This window comes from Pseudonaja textilis, chromosome 2 (assembly GCF_049901715.1).
Source record: "Pseudonaja textilis isolate UNSWEBS1 chromosome 2, rPseTex1.2, whole genome shotgun sequence".
Classification (NCBI taxonomy): Eukaryota; Metazoa; Chordata; class Lepidosauria; order Squamata; family Elapidae; genus Pseudonaja; species Pseudonaja textilis.
In genome coordinates, this window is record NC_141991.1 from 130,262,496 (window position 1) to 130,289,490 (window position 26,995).

The window sequence follows — 26,995 nt, forward strand, 5'->3', positions numbered from 1 at the left end:
ACCACCGATACAGGTTGTTATTCAGAAAACATATGAGTGTGCCCAATTGGAGAGGTTTACACTTAAAATTAATGGGAAGAAGGATACAGATTATTACCAGATATGGGATAAATGGTATAAGTGGGTAGACAATAAAAGGGGAAACATGTAAATGAACCTAGGATACAAATTATATCCAGAGGTTTATAATACAGTATATTAAGTACATAAAAACAATTAAAAGTTTTAAACCTTCTTTTCTCTGTTACTACTACTATTATTATTAGCCATTTATAATCTTTTCTGTGTTTATTAGTTAAAAAACATGAATGTATTCATAATAGAAGAGTAGTTATAACCCAAAGTGAAAATAAATGGAGTATATTGTGAATTATTTAGCGCTTAGGATGTGAAAATGAGTGAAGATGTGACTAGTACTAGCCAATAATGATTTTTAGGACTTACCAAATTTGACAACAAATGTAAAAAATTATGTGTTATTATTGTTTCTGTATTTTTGAAATTGTACATTTTTAAATTTGTAAATAAAATTGTTTTTAAAACTTAAAAAAAATCCCATTAAAATGTAGGTCTCACTGTGTGTATGTGTGTGTAATTTAACAACTGGTTCGCCCGAACTGAGGAGAACCAGCTGAATCCCACCACTGGTCTGAGAGATTGATTTTCTCTCTTTAAAAACATGTTGTTGTATTACACATTGGGTCTGGGAGTAATATTCATTTAACTTACTTTGAGTTAGAGATATCTCTAAAATTCCTACACAGAAGGAAATAAAAGTTATAAAACAGTTTTGAGGGTTGCCAGTATTTCGGCAGTTAAAATAAGGAGGTATTAATTCTTAATCTTCCAGTACTGATTTACTGATCACATTACAAGGGAAAAGAATGAGGAATGAGGGAACTAAATAGGAGAAGAATGGGCTGTTTATAAAAGTAACCAGAAATGAACAAAACAAGTTCCCTATGGTGATGAAGAGATCAAGAAGGTAGCTCTTCTGGTTTGCAGGCTTTGGCGGCGGCAGGAATCCATGATCGTGTGCAGTTCCTGCTGCGCTCGCCACCGAAGTGCCTCCAATCCAGCTGGATCTGGAGGATATGGTTGCCCCGTAGAGGCAATCGAAGATAGAGGAGATCCGGGTAGGGGCTTGGGGGTATCGCAAACCCCCTCCTCAGCCGGCTAAACTCCTTTTTCCCAAGGCGGTGGAGCGGCGGTCAGCAATGGCCGCCACAAAGAAGCCTGCAGCCAGGTAAGATTGTGCAGGAGGAAGTCGGAGAAAGTGAAAGTTTTTGGCTGAACTGGGACAACAAGGAACCTTTAAACACCCTGGAATTTTAATTGCTTGAATGATACATTGTTTCCCAAGAAGACTGGAAAGTGTCAGAAAAAAATTGAAAGGGAAAGTTATTTTCTCTCACTCTCCCTCCCCATGGAAATAGCTGATGGAAATCAGAAAAACCTGCTTGGGCACAGAAGGTAATTAAACTTGAAATTTAAAGCCAAGGGGATAAAAGATTTCTGAACATTGGAATTAAAAACTAAAACCTCTTTTGCTATAAGTGGGAGGGAAGAGGTAAAGAATTTATTTTAAGATTGTACTGAAGGAGACTGCTTGAAATTTATGACTAGAAATAAATGGCATAAGACTTCTAAAAAATTATTTTGGAACTGTGTAATTGAACTCTACCCCAGGAAGAGAAAATATAAAAAGAAGAAAGTGCTAAATGAAACAATTTGTTCAGATTTGGATTGCTTTGTGACTTTGGGATTTTTGGGAACTTTTTCTTGAAAGATTAAAAACATTTGGGTTTTTCTTAAGGAAAAAAAATGGCATTATCTGTTGAAGAATTGCAAATGGAATTTCAAAAGCTAAAAGAAGAGGAACAAGAAGGCAAGGGCTCTTCTGGATCTATCTTTCACTTTTTAGAAATGGCGATTTCTACCTACCAAGAAATACAAGAAGAAGAAGGCTGGGATGAAGGAGAAGAAGCCATCTTTAATGGACAGACAATCTTACTTGTGGAAAAAAGAGAAAGGGGGGGAAAGAAAATGGAGAATTCAGGACTTAAAAAAGCAACCAAGAAAGGGGAAAATAAGATGAAAAATCGATACAATGTCAAAAAGCAACAGAAAAGAGAAATACAACAGAGAGGGAAGATTAAGAGAGTGGAGTCTGAGAGATGGGGGGGCAAAAAGGCTAGAATTGATAAGAAAGGAAGGGGAAAAGGAAAGAGAAGTCATAAAGATTTAAAACAAGATGTTAAAAAACAGGTTTTTTTCAGGGACAAAGGGTAAACTATAATTTAAAAAATGATTCTGCAAAAGTACATAAGATTGTATTGTAGATATTAGTATTTGAAATCGAGTTAGAAAACTGAAATATTATATGAGTTAATGCATTAAAGGGAATGTATAAAAATGTTTAAGATTTAACAATAGAGTTTAACTCTCTATGGAATATTGTTTTTATTATCTTATAGACTTAATTCTCCTTTTTTTGTTCTATTATTCTAAAATGTAATACTTAAAATGTACTAAGCAGAATCAGTATGGAAAGTATGTATTATTTTAAGTGTTAAATTTAGGGGAAAGATAAAAAGTTGTCATACTTCAACCAGTGATTACAGGAGAAATATTGTATTAGAAAGAAAAGATAAATAGATAATTGAAAGAGAACAGACAAAAGATGCAAGTATAATTATCTAAACTGAGATGAAATAAAATAGAATTAAGAGAGCGAATGAAGAGAGAAAATATATAGAAAATATAGAATGTTAAATAAGATATGAAATAGTATATTAAGTGAGCATGAATTTGATTTATGTCTGTACAAAAAGATGTAACCCGGGGTAAGCCGCTTTCCAAAAAGAAGTTTTATGTATTTATGTTTTGTGTTTTGTTTGTCTATGTTTGAATTAACAAAACGTTAGAAGAATGTTGGAAGAGAATAACGAAATTGTAAATAAGACAGATGGATATATACAACTTAAGGCAAAAGAAATATAATTGAATAGAAGGAAAGGGAGAAATAAAGAGAAGTTGGGAAAAGATATGAAGTTGAACAGATAAGATAAATATACATATTAAACTGTGCTTGTATGGAAATGTGATAACTTGAAATTATCCTGTCTTTAAATAAGATGTTTTATCTGTTTTTCAGAAAAGATGTTCTATGTTATTATATTCTACGTTTTGTTTGTTTGTGTATTGTTTTTAAAAATTAATATAATTTGGTTTTTTTAAAAAAAAGAGATCAGGAAGGTCACTCTTTTAATAGCAACTTGTTCCTTTCCTTCAAATATGCTTGTCATACCATTGAGGGAATTCCTGTGTTCTATAAAAGCTCAAACAATTCCCAAGTAACAAGTATTGTCTATAGTTTTTCTTGTAATGGTAGCATGGTAACTCACCACAGGGAAGATAGCTCAAGAAGGATTACATGTTATTCTCAATATATGACTGTTTAAAGTCCTTGACTTATGATTTACTTGGAAAAAAATGAGTTATGCCCTGTTCCAAAATTCTGATAAGTTGCCCGCTCCCACAATCACGGGACCACACTCGGTGTTCAACAACACAATCACTTTTACAGCCATTTGCAGCATCCCACAGTCACATTTTGGAATGCCTTTTATAACTGTTTTGCCAAAAACCAGTTCTGGTTTTCAACAAAACTATGCCACAGTGAACAATGGGTTTGCTAAATGACCATTTAATAATGCTCATGTTTGTTTTATTAATGCCATGTTCACTTAGTGACTGCTGCAAAAAAAGTTGTAAAAATCAGGCACCTGACCTATTTTACGACCATCATAATATACAATTATAATGGCCATTACAGTTGTATGTCAAGGACCACCTGCAATGTCTCCTTACATACCAACTGATACTTTCCCACCAGTAGATGCTATAGATATAAATATATCAGTATGTTGAATAAAAGTCAAGACATTCACACAGTACCCCTCAACCCCATGATTAAATAAATGTCAGTATAATGGAATAATAAAGAACCACGGTGGTGCAGTGGTTAGAGTGCAGTACTGCAGGCTACTTCTGTTGACTGCCAGCTGCCTGCAATTTGGCAGTTCAAATCTCACCAGTCTCAAGGTTGATTCAGCCTTCCCTCCTTCCGAGGGGGGGAAAAAGAGGACCCAGATTGTTGGGGGCAATAGGCTGACTCTGTAAAACCACTTAGAGAGGGCTACAAAAAGCACCGTGAAGCAGTAAATAAGTTTCAGTGCTAATTGCTATAATCTCAGAAAGCCTCTTTTGGAAAGTTTTGGAAGCAGTTTAATTCTCTTCCACTAGATTAAATTAAAACCTGGAGGAACAAATTGTGTGGAAGCATTCCTCTGCATGGTGCGTGTTCTCACCCTTCTTTAGCTTTGTTCAGATCCACCTGAGTATTAAGGGCAGCCTGATTGTTTTATTATTATTATTATTTTCAGTATTTTTATCCTGCTCTCCATTTCACAAGGCTCACAGAACAACTTACATAAGTCAATTTGCGCAATAATATGTCATTACAGCCGTTCTCTATTTACAAAGGCAGCCATTAGTTTTTCTGCTGCTACTTCTCCTGTTCAGAAGGTGGGTGGTTCTAATGATTTTGCTAAAGGCAGACAGAGCCCAGATCCTCCTGATGAAACTGCACCAGGTAAAGGAAAAAAAATTGGTTCACCTTGACATTGTTTTTGACAACCACAACTGCAGGATCTGATTAAAATAAAAAGGAAATTAAAATAGAAAGCAAAGACTGAGCTCCTCTGTTAGTTCCATAGCATTGCAAGGAACGGATAACACACTGATAGTTTTTCCATTTGTATATCATTGAAGATACAGTGAATGTTCCAGGATCATGGTAGTTTAGAATAACAATCAACAACAAAAATATCTGCAATAAAAGATCTAAATTAAAATGTCCACAGTAAAGATATGGAACAGGCTGGCAGAACTTTAAAGGAAAAAGAGTCACACTGGGCACCTGTATACAAAGGTGGTATTTATCAGGTTCTGACCAGTTCTGGAGAACTGGTAGCAGAAATTTTGAGTAGTTTGGAGAACCAGCAAATACCACCTCTGACTGGCCCCACCCCCATCTATTCTCTGCCTCCCGAATCCCAGCTGATTGGCTGGGTCTTTTTTTGTTGCCCTGCACACGAGAACGGAGCTGGAAAGCAGGTTGGTGGGATGGGGAGGGAATGGAGATTTTGCAGTATCCTTCCCCCAGGAGCGGGGAGGGAATGGGGATTTTACAGTATCCTTCCCCTGCCACACTCACCAAGCCACACCATGCTTACCAATTATCTACAGAACCGGTAGTAAAAAAATTTGAATCCCACCACTGCTTGTATAGCAATAGCACTTAGATTTATATACCACTTCACAGTGCTTTACAGCCCTTTCTAAATGGTTTACAAAATCAGCTTATTGCTCCCAACAATCTGGGTCCTCCTCATTTTATCCACCTCGGAAGGATGGAAGGTTGAGTCAACCTTTAGCCAGGGAGAATCGAACTGCCAAACTGCTGGCAGCCAGCAGAAGTATAGACAGTCTTTGACTTTCAACTGGTTGTTTAGTGGGCATTCAAAGTTATGACAGACTTCCTCAGGACACTTACAAACCGGTCCCAAAGTTCTGACAGCCAGGCCCTCCCCTGAACTGCATTTCAAGAGCTTAGCAACCAGCCCTTATTTGTGGCCATTTGCAGTGTCCTGTGGTCACATGACTGTGTTTTATGATGTTCTTGTCAAAAGCTGACATTTATTTCTAGTTTTTGGCAAAATTGGCCCATAGCAAACAACTGGTTCTCTTAATGACCATGGCATTTAACAACCATAATGGTAAGTTAATAACTAAGGTGATCGCTTAAGAATCATTGCAAAAAAAGTCCAAAAATGGGGTTGTTTTATGACCATTGCTACTTATAATTGTAATGGGCAGGTTCCTTTAGGGTCATAAGTTGAGGACTACCTTTAATGGTCTGTAAGAATGTCCTTGAGGGGACAAGAGGAGGAAGAACCACTAACTACACAACAGTTAGGTAAGAAACAGCTGAGCCTGCAGAAGGAATGGGCACATGGCAAATATCTCAGAAGGGACTGTCCCTAGTTTCTTCAGCTGTAATGGTGACACGTGACAGACAGATTTTCAGACTTGATAATTTGTGTTACTACAACCTTACAATAAAGGGAATCATGGCTGGTGCTTCTTTTCTAGCTAACTCCAAGAGATGACTTCATCTTAACAATAATTGCAGGGCACAAAGGAAAATGCCAATCAACTATTTGGCAACTAGCGGTGTGGCACCACTGAGGGATCCATCAATATCCATGAGGCCTGGAGGTCCTTAGCAGCCTGCCTTTAAGAGTGGGAATAACTGTGAAAAACTAGGCTTTGGTAGCAGATCCTTCCTGGCAGTGGTAACATTTGGTAGCAGCGGATGGGTTATTTCTCAAGCCACGCTAGTGGCTGTTGTGCAGGTCAGATACAAAATGAACCTAGAGAGTTGTAATACATCCATTTACACCATCAATACACAATTTTATGTACCATGGAACATCCGGCAAAAACCAGTTCAAGCCAATAACTCCTATCAATGATAGAAAATGGGGCGGAAAACAAATATTTCCAGCCCGCAACATCAGTTCTTTATGTGAAAGTTAAATGTGAATCAGACAATTGCCCACCCAATTTATCAGTAAAACAAAGGGAAGGCAAGGGAGAAGAGGAGCTGCCAAATCGGTTGTGTAGATTGAATCTTCCAACTGTAAAGGTAAAAGCCTAGCACTGCTGCTTCTCCCTCCCCGCTCCCAAATAATAGTCTACCAGAATAAATGTAGTATGTTGAGGAAAGAATTATGTCAGGAGAATTAACTGGCAAGTGCATGCCATCACTGTCCTGGGATTTGATGCTGGCGCAGATGGTCTTTTGCTTACCAGCAAATTGGTTCCAAAGCTTAAAATGAGAGTCCAGTGAAACTATGAGTGAAATACATCCAATATGTGTAATATGTACATCCAATATTTATGGAGGATGAATGACTAATTCTCCAAGGGCTTGACAGATCTTCTGCCAGATCCCAAGGTCCCTGCTGTCTTTTCCTTTGTCAAAGAAAGAGGCAGCCTGAGGAGGCAGCGATGTGAATTTAGAGCGGCTTAAAATGAATTGAGATTTCTACCTATGCTGATTGAATAATATGAGAAAACACTTTAATTAAGCAAAATACGTTAAGAGTTTAGTTCTGAGAGATGGAAACAGGACATCAGCAAAATAACTACTTCTGTTACTGGGAAGGGCTTTTTCAGGCGTCTTGTCTGAAAAGAGCAACCCTTCCAGGCATGGAACAGATCAAATACATTTGCGGTTATAATGCAATTGGCCATCTTCGCGTTCCTCCAGTGGTGGGATTCAAAGATTTTTACCACCAGTTCAGTGGGCGTGGCTTGGTAGGTGCCCAACTAAGCACGCACTTTACGCAGGCGCAGAGGCGTTCCAACTCACCTCCTGCAAACCTGCACTTTCCCTGTCGCTTCAACAGCTGCCGCGCAGCACTCTGCTGTGCCGTGCAAAACAGCTGCGCTTCAAAAGCAGGGAATAAAAGTGAGTATGGAAGCCCGGGCAGGTGGTTGGTCCCAACAGCAGAGCGGCAGAGAGAATTGATTCGGTTTCCGCTGCTCATCGGCGTTACCGGCTCGGCAGAACTGGGCCTAACCAGTTGAATACCACCACTGAATCCCTCCCTTATTTATTGCCATTATAATACTTTATGTAAAGCTTGGTGTGATTTACAACTCACAACAGCATACAAGCAGGACAGGAGATACACAGAGCTAACCTACGTCTGTCTCCCAATTTTTAAAATTAGGGATCACCATATATAGCAGGAATGTCCACAATTAGATGGCAGGGTGTGCGTGTGTGTGCTTGTGTGTTTACTTCACAGAGGCGGCAAAGGAAAAACTTATAACATGGGAAGTGTTCAAACTTTGCCACAGCAGTGTTTTCTTGCTCAGTAATACTCCCTTAGCTGAGATTCTAAATTGGAGAGAAGATAAATAGCATGGAATGAGGGTGCAATTCCACTTAGGATCACAGAGGCTTAATTAACTAAAGTCTTTCTCCAAGTGCATCACACAACCTCATTAGTTCATTTCTTATAGAATTATGGAATGAAAACAGATCTTTATAATAGTCTGGTCCAGTGGTGGGATTCAAATATTTTTACTACCGGTTCTGTGGCCGTGGCTTGGTGGCTGTGGCAGGGGAATGATACCGTAAAATCTCCAGTCAGAGGTGGTATTTGCCAGTTCTCCAAACTACTCAAAATTTCCTCTACCAGTTGTCCAGAACTGGTCAGAACCTGCTAAATACCACCTCTGGTCTGGTCTAATACTATTCCCAGTGCAGGAATCCATTACTACAAACCCCAAGAGACGGCCAATCATCCATCTTCTATTTTCACACCTCCAATAAAGAAAAGTGTCCTACTTCCTAAGAAAACAAAAACAAAGCCCACCTTAGATATCATGCAGGCTTTTCAAGATTTCTTCTTCCAGAGATTCCTGAGATTTCTTTTCTCTAATGCAGCAATGGTAAAATTTAGTTTTGTGAGATCTTACATCAAATAGCCACTGATAAGATTCCAAAATTCTCCGTCATTCTTTCCCCCTGAGATTTGCAACAAAATGAATCCAGTAATCCTAACATATAAAAACCTCTGCCAGATTCTAATCCATTGGATTTGCAAGCTGTTGTAAACTGTTCCAACAATGGGTAACCTGCCTTTGCAGCCATATCTTCAGGTATGGTTTTTCAAGCTGCTTTCCGGAGTTTTAGGATTTTGTTGGGAGGAAAGGAAATATTCTCCATAATGATGTAGGAAGTTAGCACCCACCCCTCTCCTAGAAAAATGAAATGTTTTAGGATATATTTTAAAAGGCAGAATATTTCCCCTAAAAGAGAAGTAGAAACTCAGAGAAGCAGAAACTCAGCCTCCCCTACTTTTGTTAATTGGGCCATTAAAGCCTGAGCCAGTCTATTCTACATAACAAAAGAGCCTTCTACCCATCTCACCACATGGCACCTGGAAAGATTACATCATCCAGCAAGGTTCAACCAAGCCTGGGACTCAGGACAGCCTACAGAGTTGCCCCTGCATGGCCCCATGGGAGTCTGACAACCAATCAGAATACAAGCTCAAATTCAAACCCCAACAAAGGGCATAAAACGAAGGGTCTCTCAGCATCTCGGTCCTTTTTTTGTGTTCAGAAGCTCCAAGGCATGTGATCCTATCCACCATTAAACCATCTTTCCAAACAGCCTCCATGTTTCCAGTGTCTTTTTCCCCAGTTGGAACTGGAGGATATTTCTTCCAACAATGACAAAGTGAATTCAAAGCCATAGGCACTCCTTGAAATGCAGAGGCAAGAATCATGGGCAAGAAAACCCCTAGGATTTCAGTTGTAGTGAATTCTTGATCACTAAATAATTGTTTGGCTGCCAATGGTCAATGGCTGTGTGTGAGCACCAAAAGAGTAGCTAACTTTTAACTTGAGAAAAGCTTCCCTTAAACAATCACTGCCTGGGATTACGTTGTTCATGTCAGGAATATACGTTAATGCTGCGGTTCATTTAAACAACTAGCTGTTGGAATTTCTGTCCTATCTATTAAAGGCAATTTTCAAATAGCCCTTCAACCACTCTTCTCTAATGCAGTGGTTTCCAACCTTTGCAGCTTTGCAGCCTGGCTGTGGCGATGAGGAGGGGTGGAATAGGCCGTGCAAACATATGGCTCCACTCATGGAACATTAACAGATTAACAGAGTTGGAAGGGACCTTGTAGGTCATCTAGTCCAACCCCCACCCAAGCAGGAGATAGAAGAGTCTGGGGCACAGTTTTGTGCTCCATCAGTTTCTCCATGTGAAAAGCTTTTGCAAAGGGACCAAAGGCATGAAGCAGTGCGAGATTGCTCCCTCAAAGCCTTTCATCCATTTGCAAAAGCTTTTGGCATGGAGAAGACTTTGTTGGCGCAGTGTTGTGCTTCTTCAGACTCACTGAGGCTCCAGACACTCCAAAAGCAAATTAGGAGTCCTACTCAGCCTCTGCTCTCACCGCAGAGAATAGAGCATTGGGAGCAGGTGGCTTGGCAGCCCAGCTATGGGGAGGAGAGGGGAACTGGGCCACGCAGCTCCACCGGTGCAACAGAGAAGCATTTGGGACGCCACTTGTGTGAGTGGAACTGCTTGTGCAGCCCAGTTCTGAACAGGATGCGGTCTGGTAGATGACCACAGCCTGGAGGTTGGGGAGCCCTGCTCTAATGCATCCATCCTGCACAGAACTGTAGTTCCTAAGGTAGTGGAAATGACTCAGTTTCAGGAATTGAGAGAGATATGAGCCCCACACCAGTGTTTCTCAAATCTGGCAATTTTAAGTAGTGGGGACTTCAACTCCCAGAATTCCACAGACAGGCTGGAAGTTGAAATCCACCATTCTTAAAGTTGCCAAGTTTGAGAAATCCTGCCCTAAATGATCCCCTTGAACAAGTAAAAAGACCCAGAAACGAAAAGGCACCATTTCCAAACATGTTTATTAAAAGGAAACAAATCAGTTCTGTTCTATTTTTATTTTGTTTTGTGATGAAAATTCAGTCAGCCGCAAACTCAAGCCGGAGAAGTTTTTCCATTATATTAGAACTACCTGTCAGTCACCCTTAGAAACTCTTACGTGATTTCTAACTCGTCTATGTTACAGCCTGTGACTTTTATCTTCATGGGGGTAATGACAGCATAAGAGCTTCCATGTTTTTTGCCTTTGTTCTGGAGTAATCAAAATCCATCATTGAATCAGTTTCACAGCAGGCTAACAAAAGTGCTAATAGTGAAAAAGAATATAGAGAAAGATGGAACTCAAGGATGACACTGAATTGATAGAAATATAAACTTCCAGAGCTACTCACTAGTTTTGCCTCTTGTCTTTGGATTTTTGTTAAGAAAGAAAACTGTAGAAAAACAATAGGGTAGGATTAAGCAAGTGCTTCTTCATAGACTCCAAAGCAGAGATTTACCGAATAGTAGTTTACCCTCAGCTACAGTCCAGGCAAATGCAACCTAAAACTTCATGTGTTTTCAGGAGTTTCTGTTATCAGCCCACTCTCACACAGTTTGAAATTAATGTAAAATTTCCCACCTGGGAATTCATCAGGTTCAGACAATGAAGAAAGCCAGTGAGCTAAATGGCCTCTAATATTATCAATTCTGATGCCTCAGTTTTAATTCAAAAGAGCTATTGCCAGTTGAGCAGTTTTGGATTCAGTTATCTTATGGCTTCCCCATTTTATGTGATTCTGTCTATTACTGCTGTTCTGAAGTATGCCATTAACATTTCCTTTCCGCTCTTCCCTTCCATACTTCCCATTGACTTCAAATATCCCTACTAGAACAAAAAGGAAGTGTCAACTAAAAAATACTCCTTTGGTTGCCAGCAGAAAAGGAGTGGGGGAAAGCAGTGCATTCCTCAAATGCCTTAGATAATTGCCTTGGCAGCCCAAAGCTGTCGGCACACAAGAATATTACTGGAGGTATTACTTGGCTATGGATGTGTCCCATTGGAGAATATACATCCAGGGGGTGGGGGAGCCTTCCTAATAGATCCTAATAGATTCCAAGTTTCAGGCTAAATTCACTTCTAATAAATCTTTTTTTTTTTTACTCTGAGAGATGTGGCTAGAGACTTATGATTTGAATGTGGGTGGATTTGTTGGAGCCCTGACAGGAAGACAACTAAGGCTGAATGTGCTTTGATGGTCCACTGTTCTACACAAAGTAAAGCAACATACAGCTCAGTAGGACAATAGTGATTCAGACAGAGGATCATTTGCTAGCAAAATCTGGGAAGCACTTGCACATATTTGAACATATGGAAAGGGGGAAACAAAAGGATAAACAAATCCTTTTCCTCCAACATTGACTAGACCACTGCATGCTTGAGGTAAAAGTATTGCTTTAGCAAATGATGAGAAGGACAGACATTTTCATCCCATTAGCACATTCCAGAAATGTCTTAGGCTCTTCTTGTTAAACCCACATGATGTGTTCAATTAAAGTGTGACTGATCACTGTCATCATGAAAGTAATATTCCACTCTAAATTGTTTTTATTTGGAATTCATTCCAGAGATGTGCAAGGGACAGTAATGAAACTTGGTTGACTCTGTAGAGCAATTCCTTTCAGAACACTGGTGCTGTTTTAAGAAATATTACTGGCTGCCCAGCTCTCCTTATACATTGAGAAACAAGACATTGTGTGAGATTTCTATGATCATTTCCTAAGCACACCTCGAGCTGTGACACATCACAAGGTCTTCCTTCTGCATTCCCAATGTACATGTCGCCCAGCCTGCCCACTGCACACTTACATCAATTGTGGGATTGTCGTCATCCAGCAAACTTGTTCAGGAGTTCACGATCACTGCCTGAGTGCAAGATAGAGAAGGAAACAGGGTGTAAAATCTCCTGCTCCAATAAAAACCTAAAACACAGGAGTTGCCTATGCCCTTCCTAACGTGGGGATGCAGGAGGGGAGAACAATGTGACAGTAATTTTGTACGGCAGAATATAGGTGCAGAAAATTAACAATAAAACAAATAGCTCAATTAACAGAGGGATTTCAAGAGAGGTGCTTATCTTTTAAACACAAGAAGACAAGTTTTAATTAAGAAATCTCATTTAGATTGGAAACCCAAACCTGTTCTATCTGTATGCTAACTAAAAGAATTAAAGCTCTTGTAGTGGTCAGTCCAGCTTCCACTCCCACTGCTAATTTACACCCACTCCTTCTGTTTCTGCGTTTAGGTTTGGAAATATCTCTGAAACGATGACCCAATGGGTCGCTGCTTGTTAACAGATTAACAGATAATCAGAGCTGCAAGGGACCTTGTAGGTAATCTAGTCCAACCCCCCGCCCAAGCGGGAGACCCTACACCATTTCTGACAAATGGCAGTCCAATCTCTTCTTGAAATTCTCAAGTGATGACACTCCCACAACTTCCGAGCTGTTCCATTGGTTGATTGTTCTCACTGTCAGAAAGCTGTCTAGTATAAATTAAGACAATCTAAAAATAGTGGGAACCTAGAATCTTCTAGCATCAAAGGCTGGGTATGCTGGGGCAGCACATTGCCTCCTGTTGGATTTTATCAAACCAACACTATCTATCTTGTCTATTGTCTAGATAGAGATAACATTACAAAAAGAGCCAGCGTAGTGTAGGGGTTAAGATGTTGTATCAGGAACAAGAAGACTCAGTTTTAAACCCACAATCAGGTCCAAATGAGACAAGGAAGCTTATTAGGTGAGTCTGGATTCATCACAATTTCTCAGCCCAACCTGTCTTGCATAGCTGTGATTTTAAAGAAAGAGCTCTTGGAAGAAAAGGAAGACATAGTGAATAAACACATATCTATATATTAAGATTGAAGAGATCGTGCTAAGTAGCTTGCAAGCTTTTCAGGCTGCTGACTCAATATGGGTTAAAATAAAAATGAGGAAGAACGGGTAGAGTATGAGCACTGAACCATTTTGGAGGCAAACGGTATGCTTTTCATAATATTTAATATTTACAGCACCCATCTCTCCATTACATACTCCGTGAGGGACCTGGAGCTTAATTTATAACTCCTTGCATATGGTGATAGAGTTGGGAAAGAATTTTGTAAATGCAATTTGAAGACACAGTTTTCATCTGATTACAAGGTTGGTGGGAAAAGCATTTCAATCAAAGAGCTATAAAGAACCTTTTCACATCCCTTGCAGGCTAACAGCATTTCTGCGGGCTAACAGCCACGACAGAAGATATTGTGTAGTTTGTGAGCTGAGGAGGATTAAACAGGAATTCTGACTCTCCCCATTATTCAAACAGGTTTTTGGGCATAGCCGCCACAAGCATGGCCAGAATGCCATCCTAGGTGTGATGACCCAGAGTGTAACACAAACGTAACAAAATCCAAAACATAAATAAGTGTCCTTTAATGCCTCCAACTTGCCCCCACTGTTCAATAATTCTCAGTTGGAGATAAAACGTACTCAAAAATAGTCTTCAAAAGAAAGCAATACAGTCCGAACTTCATGAGCAGATAGAGGTGAAATAAAAAACCAAACAAACTACAATGATAAAATTTCCACAACAGACCAGGATAAATAATTACCAAATTCAAGGAGATAACAAGGCACAGTCTGTTGGAAGGATGCCACCCAAGATAACTTCAGCCCTAAATAACACACACTTTGCTTCTGGCAATGCTGTGTTGTAATAGTCTCTCTTATATACTAGTCTCCCCAGCTGCAACCAATGAGGAGGATCATGGCTGATTCCTCTCTTGTAAACCAAGCTGTTGCCTTCTCCATTCCTCCCTGCATGTCCTAGGATGCAGAGGGGATGGACCTGGTTCTTTCTTTGACTGCCCAGCTGGCCTCTGCCCTTCCCCAGCCTCCTCCACAACCTCCGGAGCCACATCTCCGCTCCCTGTTGGCTGTTCCTCCTCTCCCTCAGAGTCCAACTCTGCCAGGGGCATGACACCAGGTAAACTGTCAGTTACTGAAATGCCATAGAGATTCTTATTGTAAAAATGCCTGTTTCACAAAGTTCTTCAAAGCTTTAACAACCCTCTTTTGTAAATTCAATATAAGGAAATTATCTGGGTCACTCTCTTAGATTGTTATTTGTATATCCTTTTTAATTATTAAAACATCAGCCAGTTTCTTTTATATGTCCACTAAAACATATGTTTCCATACCATTCTTTAAGTCTGTTTTTTTTTAACTACTTTCAAATCAGTCTAAATCATGTCTGGTAATATTTGTTCCTCTTTCATAGTATCTTTTAAATACAGATGATATACAGAGGCAAAAACCCTTAAAAATAACTTCTGGACCCATGATACAAAAATATATTTCAATATGTCCAATGTTAAAATATTTTTGCTTCATTTTTTTTACTGTATTTTTATTATTTGTTTCCTTTTTGCTTTTTACATCTTTTTCTTTTCTTCATCTTCTATTTTTTCATTTTGTTCTTTTTTTTTTTACTTTGTAGTGATGCCTTTATGTTCAACTGCTTTGAAACTCATAAAATTTGGTACTTAGCTCATTTTGACATGAAAATTTTGTCCCGGTACTCATCATTTCTTTGGTACTCAATGCACAAGCTAGAACTTATCGGCATTAGCTATCTTGTGACTCACTACATGATTCCTTATGGGAAAAATTTGTTTGGTACTCATAATTTTTGATACTCATTGAGCCTCCTAGAACCGATTAACGATGAGTATCAAAGTACCACTGTATTAGATTTTATGGTTATAAATTATCATCTTTAAGAAAAATATAAAAACAATGACACTGACATTACACATCTCAAAGGCAAGACTGGCTTCTCTTCAGAAAGGAAAATTATAACAAAGGAAAATTTGTATAGCAATAAAATATGAAGATATGAAAATATCTTAATATATAAAATATATGAAAATATGAAACTGTCAGTGAATGAGGATTTCAGATGCTGGACCAAAAACAAACCTAGAATCATCATCATCCTCTTTTAATGACCCCATAATCCCTTGCAGGGTGGAATCTGGGCAACTGAATGGAGCTGAGTGTTTACAGGCCAGATGCCCTTCTTATCACCAATGCAGGGTTATATTCAGCAGATATATTCTCAGTGTGCCCTGAGAGAGAAATATCTGCCTCTACCTAGGATTGAACTCACAGCCTCCTGATTGTGAGGCAAGAGCTCATTCTGTAGGCCACCTCACCACTCAAAAACAAATTTAGAATGCTGCAAGTATTTCAGAGTGTTCTGTTTCTTATGTTTGATCATGCCTGGTAGAAGACCAGGTGCTGAGTTTCTCACAAATCCTTCATTTCTAGGGGCAGATGGGCAATTCAGAGGACAGGAAAGAAGCACGGAAAGGGAATAAGCTCCTAAGGCAGTGAGGGCTAATCTTTTTGGCACTGAGTGCCCAAAGCGCAAGCGTGCGCATCCCCAATATGCAATGCGTGAGCATCCCCATGCCGGCCAGCTGGTCTTTGGGTCTCTGCCTGTGCGTGCACGTGCATCTCCCATGCATGCATATGTGTCTTTGCACATGTGCCCCACCCCCTATGCATGCACAAGCATGCACAGTGGAGACCGAAAGACCAGCTGGCCGGTGGGAGGCACGCACACATGCGTGGCAGAGCTCAGCTGGGGCGACAGCTCAAGTGCTCACAGAGAGGGCTCTGTGTGCCACCTCTGGCATGCGTGCCATAGGTTCACCATCACGATCCTAAGGCTAGACTGAATTCACCAAATAGAGGTTCCCAATATCCAGGCTAAAAGTGTTTTGAAGAATGCTGTTTATGTCAATCCCATTTGGCACATTAGTCCTTACAAAACCAAGAACAGCCCAGTTTGCTTCCACTTACCGGTACATGCAAATAAATGTTTTTGTAAAGCTTCTTCCTTCTACTCAATCTCGACTCTCCATGTTTCGGTTCCTGGCTGCAGGAAGGCCAAGGGAGATAGACAAGATTTAAGGCAAGGAAACAAAAATGTTATCCCAGCAAGAAGAGAAAGAGATGGCAGGAGACAGAGAAGCTCAGCTGCTTTTCTGTTCGGTGATGGCTCCCACGGAATTACTACTGGAGTGCTTTAAAGCCAAGCAGCCATTGATTTCTCCCTCTGTCATTAAATAGAATTGAATCTGGGAGCTGTGAAGCTCATACAAAGTCCCAGGTAATAAGAAAAAGGAGAGTGACCGTGCTGTCAAAAACAACAAAAAGCTAAGATGTGTAAGAGCAGGATGGGCTTTCTTGGTTTACAGGACTTGCTGTTCCTTTCCAGCCCAAGAACAAGAAGCAAGGACTTGCTGTTCCTCTCAGCATGAGAGGAAAGGAAAAACCCTTCCTTATATTCAAAGCCTATCTTATCACAAGTACTTTCCCCCACCTCCAGTAGCTATGCAGCTTTTCAGAAGCCCCAAATGAGGTTAGTGTAGCCCAGTTGAACAATGGACTTTTAGAGGCCGGAAGTCCAAACTTAGCACTTATCTACAAACCTTTAAAGTAGCCATGTCTTTCCCCGAGCCTCACAGCTGCCCTTCATGGACCAGGATGCCTTATAATATCCCCAAAACCTCCAAACCACCTTTTCAGAATCAAAGCATTACAAAGCTCCACTCTGAACTAGAGAACCATCAGGACAAACAGCCGTTAGCAAAGATGTCCTTTCCATTAATTAATTCAGCTCCCTTTACAGTTTTTTTCAGCTAGTAAACATCCCCACTTCATCTTGTGACAACAAACTTTTAATTTGTGGCTGCTCTGAGGTGGTTTTTTTTCCCCTCACTCCTTTTTATTGTTGTGCTTTATTTTCCATTGATTTCTAGTCTTAACTTTGTGTGTATTTATTTTGATTAGCAATTCGACAAATAATACACTTCCATTAAGGGGATGTTGATTATTTTGCTGTTTCATCTGCCAAAGCATTTCCCACTCATCATTATTTTTGTGTTACGGGGAGGGGGAGCTGGTTGTAGAAAGCCACAAGAGTGTTTACTTTCAATGCTTATTTACTTCTTTGTCTTTTTCTTCCCCAGCTTACAAATACACACTTTTGAAAATCTATTAACAAAAGCCTATTTTGAAACAAAAAATCCTTCCTTTTAAACCTGGTTAAAAACAGACAAAAGAGAAAAAGAAATATCAAGGAGGAACATGACAAATATTCAATATACTGACCAGAAGCTTTCATTAACTTGCTTTTGTCCAGTTGCAGCCTTGCCTCCATGGATGAAAGTGCAAAAAGGCATTGTGATAGTGATGGGATTCAAAAAATTTACTACCGGTTCAGTGGGCTTGGTTTGGTGGGCGTGGCGTGGCATAGCGTAGCTTGGTAGGCATGGCGTGGCTTGGTGGGGGTGGTGTGGCTTGGTGGGCATGGCAGGGGAAGGATACTGCAAAATCTCCATTCCCTCCCCACCCCACTAACCTGCTTTCCAGCTCCGTTCTCCTGTGCGGGGCAACAAAAGAAGACCCAGCCAATCAGCTGGGACTTGGGAGGCAGAGAATAGATGGGGGCGGGGCCAGTCAAAGGTGGTATTTGCCGGTTCTCCAAACTACTCAAAATTTCCACTACCAGTTCTCCAGGTCAGAACCTGCTGAATACCACCTCTGCTCTGTACCTGTTAACTGGCAACAATAATAAGAAACAGTCCTAATACTGAACTCCTTCCTCACCAAGAAGGATCCAAGCAACCAGAGTTTGCATAGATTCTGAGGAGACTCCACTGGAAAAGTTGCCACTTGCAGTTCAGTGGCTTACTTCATGGGAATTTTGCCCACCACTTGTGATCTAGTCTAGTCTAGTCCAATTTTGAGAAAATGTAATGGGTATTCCACACAATAAGGCACTGAGTGTTTTATTTACAGTCTGCTTTTTTTATCTTTAGGCTACAAATGTTCACTTCAAATTTCCTCTATCTTATTCCTGAGAGGCAATGGGTTCCATCCTTCTACTGTTTTTCAATTTCAGTCTTGCAGTAAATCAGCAAAAGCTATGGAATTTAAACCACCTTGAGTTCAGCCAATCAGCCTAATGCTACTATATGTTTTTGGTAGTCTACTGAAACATGGCTGCTGGGACCAGCAGTGTTCTCTTTCAGAATACCAGCAAAAGAACCAACTGGAGTCTGAAGGAAAGGATATCTGTCTGAAATGGCCAATAAGCACCTGTTTTCTCCATCCATTACTGGTCACATAACTTGGACATAATCACTTGTAATAAAAAATCACTTGTATACCACTTTATAGCTGTCATTGGACATTGTTCGTTTACAGGGGAAAATACCTCAGTAAAGCTACTGATGTTTTAAGGTAGGGGTGTCAAACTCTTGTCGTCATGGCATCATCACATGATGTATCATGACTTTTTCCCCCTTTGCTAAACAGATAACAGATAATCAGTGTTGGAAGGGACCTTGTAGGTCATCTAGTCCAACCCTCCGCCTAAGTGGGAGACCCTACACCATTTCTGACAAATGGCAGTCCAGTCTCTTCTTGAAAGTCTCAAGTGATGTAACTCCCACAAACCAGGCAGGGGTGTGGCCAGTACATGATGCATCTGGCCTGCAGGCTGCAAGTTTGACAGCACTGCTTTAAGGCCTCTCTCATTTATGGGTTGAAGAAGAGATTAAGGCAACATCTCACTGTGGGCACACAGCAGAACATGATGAGATCAGAGTTAAATGCAAATAGAAACAGGGCATCAGTCCAATCTGTTTCACAGGGTAGTGTTCGAGAGGATAAAATGAGTAGAGACACTCACCACATACATACAGCATAAGCATAATATATCAATACATAATAAACAATCCCTTCCAAAACACAGGTAACCCCACCCCACTTTCTTCTTCCTCCAGTGGGTCACTCTGCAGGCTTTGCTGAAGTTCTCCTCATTCTCCAAGGCCTCAATCTTAAATTCTCCATTTCTTCCTTTTTATGCTGGATTGCATCTTGCCTCCAACCTCGTTCCAGTCATTCTCTTTCTCCTCTCTGGTGAGTTAAATAGAGTTCTCTTCCAGCAGAGTTATACTGCTCTCCACTCCCCATAACTGACCTATCCAACCTCCCCTCCTATTGTAACCCACTAGCATTCCAAAGAGAAGAGGGGGCTTCGTACCACTTGCCACCTCTTGATTCCTTTTTAAATATATCTCTTGTTCCATCGTAGCATTTTTGGGAATTGGGATGGCAGGCTGTTGGGTAGCAGCTCTTCTCCCTGACATGTGAAAAAGAAGACTATTTGAAATGTAAATGGCAGATTTCTGCAGAGCATGGGGTAGGCTGGCGAATGTCTGTAGGCACAGCTGTTGCCCTCTGCCCAAATCATTGCCTACCTCCATGGATTGAGCCTGTGTGCCACCTCCCATCTGCAAAAGAGCAAGGCCTTTTAAAAATTGGGATTCTGGAAATGCTGTGGCTCTCCTGGCACAAAGGGGTTAATGATAGAGGCACTGATGATCTGCCAGGCAAGGAAGCAGGCAGGAAGAAGCAAAGAGGCCGTTTTATTTATAGAGTTCACTTTCCTGATCATCACCTGCAATGAAAATAGGCTTATTTTTAAACAGACCTTTTTCCTCCTTGTCAAAACAAAAGCACATTAACCAGGGAAAGGAAAAACACACCAATCGAATATTCTGTGCAGTGTTACCACAAATTGTACAGAGAGACAAGCTCGACAGATGGGGAACTATAGTTTGTGGACAAGCGGATCAAGACTCATACGTTGAAACTGGGATCTGTTTTCTCCCCCCACTTCCCACAACGTGTGTTCAAAATATATTGGATGTTGAATGTCCACTCCCACTGTTCCCAGCCATGTAGATGGGGATAATGGGAATTGCAGTCAAATACGAAGGGCACCTGATTAGGGAAGGTAAATAGAATCTAAAGACCAAAAAAAAAAATAATCCACTAAATTATAGAATTTTGTGCATTGTCTTCTTTTCTCCAAATTAGGTGAATTTTTCACACTGAACTCCAGAAGAGTTTTGGGAAGAGCCTTTTGCAAACTGGAACCTGCCACAGTACAACATTTGTAGGGTCTTTACCTTATAGCTATTAAACAACCTTGTGTAGTCCATAAGTTCCCTAGTTATAATTCGTTCCCAATCAAGCAATGTATTTATCTTGAGGTGGTATATCTTTATTAGTCTCAAGCAATTAATATTTGAGACTAATGTTATATAGCTTATAGAATAATAAACAATTGGCAGTTTGGGAGAATATAAACCAAATAATATTTAAAGCTAAACAATCAAATAATAAAGAGTTGCAAAGAAAGGAAGGCAAAGAATTTGAAGAGGAGCATCTTTGTTTCAAGGAGGGTGAAACAGGAGGTTCAGAAAAGAGCACATTTAATTCACGGTGACAAAGACATAACATTTGGAGGGTTATACAATTAGGCCAATAGTGGATTGGCCTGGAGTGCAGAGAATGAATGGGGAAAGGGCTTGGAGAGAGTAATATAGGACATAGGTGAAATTTAAAGAAGGGGTCCATTTTATACAATGTTCAACAACAGGAGAAAGCAGAAATAGAAGGAGTCTTGCTCCAATGAGGAAAGACAGAAGGTTGAAGTTTGTCTATCATAAAAGGGAGGGAGGGATGGAGGCAGAAAGAATGAGAGAGAGATTTACAAGATGTAGCATACACCTACACACATGCTAAGGGGAGCATCTTTTGCACAATTAATACTTAATGGAGAAATATATAGGGAGAATACATTTAGGCTGGAGACAGAAATGGTGGGGAGCAGAAGAACCCCTTTTCCTTTGCAGCTTGTGCCTCACATACTGGTCCTATCAGGTCAACTTTAGATGGCGCTTCCAACAGTTGGAATTGTGTTTCTTCTGAATGGTTTCAGCTCTGGAAAAGAAAAGAGCAACAAAGCAGGAATTAGCTCACACTAACTCAAATTAATAAAAAAAAATAGATGGTGGTTTTTCTTTTCATGAGAAAATAAGAGGTCCAAAGCAGAAGCATCACTAGGGGATGCTTGCCTTCTGTCAATCGGATGACAAAGCAAGCAAACTCCTTCCAGGCTCCTTCTGGTTCACAAAAAAGATTCAAAAAAACAAGTAATTATTCTGAGCAGGGGTGGGATTCAAACATTTTTTACTACAGGTTCTGTGGGTGTGGCTTGGTGGGTGTGGTGTGGCTTGGTAGGCATGGCTTGGTGGGCATGGCAGGGGAAGGATATACTGCAAAATCTCCATTCCCACCCCACTCCTGGGGGAAGGTTACTGTAAAATCCCCATTCTCTCCCTACCCCACTAACCTGCTTTCCAGCTCCGTTCTCCTGTGCAGGGCAACAAAAGAAGACCCAGCCAATCAGCTGGGACTCGGGAGGCAGAGAATAGATGGGGGTGGGGCCAGTCAGAGGTGGTATTTGCTGGTTCTCCAAACTACTCAAAATTTCCGCTACTGGTTCTCCAGAACTGGTCAGAACCTGCTGAATACTACCTCTGATTCTAAGGAATAAAAGGAGTGGCCTGGAAGCCTTCACAAAATCTTACTTTATGTTATTTGGCTACCTCTGCTATTGTTTTCCCAGAACCCAATAATCTGTAATGGAATGGGAAGAGCTGAGGGGGAAATCTGAGTAATCTTCCCTGGGAAAGATCACCGTTGGGTCCTTTTCAGCATCATTTTATTCCCTGTACCTACTAGAATTGCAGTACTGTAATAGGGTGTCTTTGAAGGAAGTATTGACGGCAATCTGCTTGTCTCAAACTGGGGGCCTGTTCCCAACTAGACACGCCTGGCTGATTCCATCTAGTGCATAAAAACCTCCCTTCTGATTGAAAAAGGAACTTGTTCCCTGCAGACAGTGCACTTGATGTGTTGGCTTGACGATAGTATTAACGCTGCAAAAACTTAAGCCAAACCGGGGATATAGCTTAGAAGGTGGAAAGCAGATTAGGTAATAGTCATAGTTTCAAATTACCACCAGCATTAAAGCCCATATTAAGGACTTCATTAGAAAGCAAACTCAAAACTCCTACTCAATTCTTGGTGGGATTATTTGAAATAAAAAGTAAATCCTTGTTAAAGTATTCAATTTGTTCTGCTGGCATTCTTCCTAGCTGAGACAACAGGTTCAGCTGTCTTCCATCTTCAAATAACTATTGTTATATTTTTCCAGATCTGTAAATATTTTTTAAATAAATTGTTGTTTCTACTAAAGTAAATAGATTGGTTTAAAACTAACTTAAAACTGATATTAAACCAAGTTATTTCTTTCAGAAACTGTTTTTTCCTCTTCAGATAGGTTCCCTGTAATTATCTGGGAACATGCCCCCAGCTTTCAATATCCTGACAGTAAACTCTACTATTGTATACATGTTATTTTATATTTGGTTTTAGAGTGTGAGTTTTAGTCCTGCCTTGGACGCGAAGCCAGCTGGGTGATCTTGGGGCAGTCACTTTCTCTCAACCCTTGGAAGGAAGCAGTGACAAACCGCTTCTGAAAAACTTTGTCAAGAAAACTGTGGTGACTTGTTCAGGAAGTCTCCAAGAAGTAGACACAACTGAATAAAAGAAGTGTGTGTGTATGTGTGTGTGTGTGTGTGTTATATGCGCACATGGATCTATGAATTTACATTTGTAAGGCTGCCCAATTCAAAATGACTCTTGGCAATTAAAAACATAAAAAGTAGCAAACTTTTTTTTAAAGCAACATATAAAGACTTAATATATCCTAATATATCCCTCGCTAGCAGTGGTGGGATTAAATTTTTTTTACTACCGATTCTGTGGGCGTAGCTTGGTGGGCATGGCAGGGGAAGGATACTATAAAATCTCCAGTCAGAGGGGGTATTTGCCGGTACTCCGAACTACCCAAAATTTATTTATTTATTGATTGATTGATTGATTTGATGTGATTTGATTTGTCAATCACTTACAAGATACAGGTATAAGAATAAACATAGTTTTGAATACATGAGATGGATACTCATAAGAAAAATAAAAAGAAACAATAGGACAGGGATGGTAGGCATGATTGGTGCGCTTATGCACGCCCCCTAGAGACCTCTTAGGAATGGGGTGAGGTCAATAGTAGACAGTCTAAAGTTAAAGTTTTGGGGGTTTGGGGAAGAAACCACAGAGTCAGGTAGAGTATTGCAAACATTGACCACTCTGTTGCTGAAGTCGTATTTTCTGCAATCAAGTTTGGTGCAGTTAACCTTGAGTTTGTATCTATTGTGTGCTCTTGTATTGTTATGGTTGAAGCTGAAGTATTCTTTTGCAGGTAGGACATTGCAATGTATACTATATACTATATTTAGATCGGACCAGAGGTGGCATAGTTCTAGGTCTAGAGTTTCCAGTCTGGTGGCATAAGGTATTCTGCAATGAGTAGAGGAGTGGAGAACTCTTTTTGTGAAATATTTCTGGACTTTCTCAATTGTGTTAATATCAGATGCATGATATGGGTTCCAGACTGATGAGCTGTATTCAACTATAGGTCTAGCAAATGTTTTGTATGCTCTAGTTAGTAGTGTGATATTACCAGAGAAGAAGCTACGTAGGATTAGATTAACAACTCTTAATGCCTTTTTGGCTATGTAGTTACAGTGCGCTCTAGCACTTAGATAATTAAAGATGAGTACTCCAAGGTCCTTGACAGAGTTTGGATCAGGGGTGTGATTCAAATTTTTTAACAACCGGTTCTGTGGGCGTGGCTTAGTTGGTGGGCATGGTTTAGTGGTCATGTGACTGGCTGGGCGTGGCCAACTCAACATCACTCACATTAAGGCATGCATCTCCTCGCCTGGCCTCTCATGACTGTGGGGATGCTGCAACAGTCCTAAGTGTGAAAAACGGTCATAAGTCACTTTTTTCAGTGCCATTGTAACTTTGAATGGTAACTCCACACAAGCAAAGTACCAACAAAGGAGAGGAAAAAAAAAACTCCAGAGAAGTTCCTGAGACAGGAAGTCTAGTCCTGCCGAGAATGTAATAAGAGTTAATGGAGAGGCAGTTTCTATAAGCAACACCAGAATGTTTCCCTCCTGCCTTCCTTACAGGATTAGGCCAGTAATTTCTTCTAACAACCAGTTCTCTGAACTGCTTAGAATGTTAACAAGCGGTTCTAGTGAATAAGTATGAACCTGTAGAATCCCACCCCTGGTTTGGATCCTCAACAAGGTCTTGACTATTTAGCTTGTATTTTATTTTCTGATTCTTTTTGCCAATATGTAAGACAGAGCATTTATTTGTTGAGATTTCCGCTTTCGGTTCTCCAGAACTGGTCAGAACCTGCTGAATACCATCTCTGCTGCCCGGGTAATGAAATATCTGCAAAAAAACAATTAAGTTCAGAGACGCCAAGAACTTCACAAGTCTCTTAGCATTTAGATCTCAAATATCTGCAAAAGTTCCATATCCTAATTTGCAAGAGATAAGATGAGTTGGGGGGGAAATGTGATTAATAAAAAAAAAACATTTGCTACTGAAAGATTATTATTTCTGTCAGTGTTCAGTCTGAGAACAGGTAGCATTTGAATTTGAACCATGTGCTCTTAACATACAATCAACTATTATTCGTACTTATAATAAGTGTTCCACTCCAATGACTCATTATGAACATTGGTGTGGCCTCTTCAGCTGCTTTTACCAACAGACGTGTTAATGGCACCACTCATTACATTTCCTACCACATGCAAGCTGTAATTACATTTAATTTTACTTAATTAAAATGTTCTGAATTTTTGCTATTAAATGTTATTCTCTATCCTGAAATTTTTGGGATAGTGCGGGCTAAAAAATCCTGTTAAAGAAACCAGAAGATAAGTGGGAAACTCAAGTGGTGCAGAAACGTGCCTGAGTTTTGATCCACACGCTACCCTTAGGAATAAAGCAGAGTTCTAACTAAATAGGACTAGAATCTTAAACTTCAGAGAAACATTTTTAGAATGAGCCAGGTTGTAGCTCATGAATTGGGAAAAAAACCTGCTCACCAGATGTTGCTGAGAAATAGTTCCCAACTTCCTCACTATTGATGCTAACTATATTGGGCTGGAATCAGTGGTGGTATTCAATTTTGTTTACTATCAGTTCTGTGGGCATGGCTTGGTGGGCGTGGCATGGCATGGCTTGGTGAGTGTAGTGTTCCTTGGTGGGAGGGGTAGGGGAAGGATAGTGTAAAATCCCCATTCCCTCCCCACCCCACTAACCTGCTTTCCAGCTCCATTCTCCTGTGCAGGACAACAAAAGAAGACCCAACCAATCAGCTGGGACTCAAGAGGCAGAGAATAGATGGGGGCGGGACCAATCAGAGGTGGTTTTTGCTGGTTCTCCAAACTACTCAAAATTTCCACTACCGGTTCTCTAAAACCTGTCAGAACTGGCTGAATACCACCTCTGGTTGGAATTATGATTCAATAGAAGAGAGTATCTGTAGCTCAGAATTGAACTGTGAAGTCCTTGGTATTCTCTGACCTTGGTGGCTTGCTTGCAGACGTTTCATTAGTCCACTAGGTAACATTTTCAGTGGGAGTCCTCCTTCCCAGTTCAGCAGCTAAAATACATTTTTTGGGGAGATAGAGGGATGTCTTTTAATTGGTGAAATTAACCCAAGTTCTGCCAAATTTCCCCTTTTGGTCAAAATAACTGAAAACGTGTAAAACTGTTCTCATCTTTTTTTAACCAATCTACAAAAGACTTGCTCCACAACACAAAGCAACTGGCATTTTGTTCTTGGCATCAGTGAGAGGGGAAAAGTACTAAAACATCCTGAAAGTGGGAGCTGTGTTAACCTACCAGCCAAGGAATTTCAAAGTGTCTCTTTGGTCCAATCAGTTTCACCTCTCCACACCTGTAGAAAACACGCACACTTTAATGTATATTCTGCCCTTTTCCACCACGGCACTGGAGATGAACAGTTCTACATTTCAATCATGCAAACAATTCATTTTCTTCTCCTCTGAGGCATTGGAAAAGGTGAAACTACCTAATAATCTAATTATACTATTAATATTGGTCTGTGTTATGTTCTATTTTTATTGCTTTGCTTGTGCTGCATTGGAAGATTAATGCATACCAAAGGGAGTGGGGGAGTGAATATTTTGTGCCTTCCATTTCTTCCTAATGCATTTACTTGGCTCCATTTTTTCCTCTGCAGACTCAGACTCACCCTCTTCCTCTGTACTGGCGTCTGGAGAGGGCAAGACCATGACAGTTTCAACTTATTCCCTATGGGTTTTTTATTTTATTTTATGGGACCACATTATCCATACTTGAGCAACAGTTTGCTTCGCACAACCTTTTGGGAGTTTTAGAAAGGGGCATTCAATAGATCAGGGGTGTCAAACTCAAGGCCCAGGGGCTGGATCCAGCCACGGGCAGCCCTCCTGAGCTCTGTTTTTGCTGGCAGAGGGGTTGTAGGAGGCCGTTACA

General features: G+C 40.3%; 1 protein-coding gene and 1 long non-coding RNA gene across 3 annotated transcripts in view; both read right to left on the bottom strand.

Moving 5' to 3' along the window:
• Positions 1-16,758, bottom strand: part of TAC3 (tachykinin precursor 3) — a 66,663-nt gene extending 49,905 nt beyond the window's left edge. The window contains exons 1-2 of one of the 2 annotated variants that reach the window (XM_087925271.1): positions 16,460-16,758; positions 12,417-12,473 (exon numbers count right to left, since the gene is read on the bottom strand). The gene's annotated coding sequence lies outside the window, so the exon portion shown is untranslated. The remainder of the gene's footprint in view (positions 1-12,416; positions 12,474-16,459) is intronic. The other variant, XM_087925273.1, reaches the window with a different exon arrangement.
• An 8,122-nt stretch (positions 16,759-24,880) lies between these two features.
• On the bottom strand, positions 24,881-26,415 carry LOC148127079 (uncharacterized). Its single transcript, XR_015741455.1, has 3 exons — positions 26,360-26,415; positions 26,039-26,117; positions 24,881-24,895 (listed from the first exon to the last, which is right to left on the bottom strand). It is a non-coding gene; the product is annotated as an uncharacterized LOC148127079 (long non-coding RNA).
• Between the last annotated feature and the right edge of the window lie 580 nt (positions 26,416-26,995).